A 1,616-nucleotide genomic window follows, 5' to 3' on the forward strand; every position below is an offset into this window, starting at 1 on the left:
ATTGGGCATTCATGTAACTTTCGTTGGAGACAGAGGAAGTCTTGCTGTGACAGACAGACAGAAGGAAGCTATTGGAATGCTTCTCCTACACTCTCCAAGACTCACGCTCTTTAATTCGTAAAACGCTTCTGAGTCGTACGGCGATGCGTATGGACCCATATAAAGCATGCACATGTGAGGGCTAGATGCAGAGCTGTGGAGAGACTGGAACTGCCTGATTACAATTTTTTAAATTCTGTGAATATAAGCAGTTTAATATGTGACAGAAGGCACTTAACATCCAGTGTGCACACACATTCCAGACGCTCGCATGAGAGGCCCCTCTTTGTCCTGTGCCTCCAAATCTAACAGATCACTCCAAGCTCCAGCACCATCTGCACCCAAATAAAAGGCACATGTTCTAAAATTTACTGGGTTTAAGAATTTCATAAGGACATGATATGAAAATCATAATTCAACCCATTGATTGAAAAATAAAATATTATTTTATGGTTTTATTTTATAAAACTATGGATTAAATTTATAGCATGGTGTGAATTGACTTCTGTGTAACTAGGCCATTGAGAACTTCGGTTGTTCAGATAGTCAAAATCCTACTTCTGTCTGACCTCCAAGGAGCCTCCTTGTGTCTGAATACATTTCTGATCAAGTGGGAAAATGCCGTGATGTCCCAGTGTGCCTGCATCCTTCAGGCTAAGACTGCGAATCGTTCTCTTCTCCTGATCTACAAATATAATCTAGGGAGCACCACCGTGGGCTTTCTCACTGTGAATTACGCTACTGTCTGTGACACAACAGTGATTAACAGATGAGCTCTAGTAGCACAAATGTTCCCTAATTCTGCAGTTTTGGGGGGTGAAGTCCATGTCCTTTGGAAGCAAGAAACAGAGCTGTATTTTAATTAATCCCAGAGAATAACAACCCATGATAGATTCCTTTTGACAATACAGTATGAAAATGGAAATTAATTGAACGGTATAATCTGTCCTACATCATGAGGCTCAACTGGATAAAAATTTATGCTGAAAATAAAGTGAGAAATTACTTAACTTTGTACTCAGACACCAGCCATAAACCCAAATAGACTGTGGGATTGAATTTCCATTCTTTATATTCTCGTCTTAACACTTTTGCCCAACATTCATTTCCTAATATTTTTCTTGCTCTTCCTTACAACCCTTTGTATCTCCAGTCACACTAGCAAATGAAAAGTAAACATTTTAAGTGTAAAATTGAACTGATACTCTTTTGTCTTTGGGCCTCTTGTGCATTTTTTAAAATTAAAGGTGGAACATGTTGGCAAGACCTACACTCTTGAGTATCTTTTCTTTCATGTAACTCTAATGCAGCGCTATGCCTCCCTGTACAAGCACTGAGTGGCCACTAGCCTGCCTCTTTTTTAGAGTGCAGTGTACATACTTTCTCTTTTAAATATGTTCTTGTGGGTGATGGTGGTGCTGGTAGGAATTAGTTTTATGCTAGGAACATACATTTTTTTTTTTGACATCATCGTGGGGTTTTTATTTTTTAAAGGAATAAAAATTAGTAAAAACAATAAACCCCTAGAAACAATACAGAAGTTCACTAAGTAAAACAATTTATATTCAAAAATGCTT

This window comes from Octodon degus, unplaced genomic scaffold, assembly GCF_000260255.1.
Source record: "Octodon degus isolate 3935 unplaced genomic scaffold, OctDeg1.0 scaffold00310, whole genome shotgun sequence".
Taxonomy (NCBI): domain Eukaryota; kingdom Metazoa; phylum Chordata; class Mammalia; order Rodentia; family Octodontidae; genus Octodon; species Octodon degus.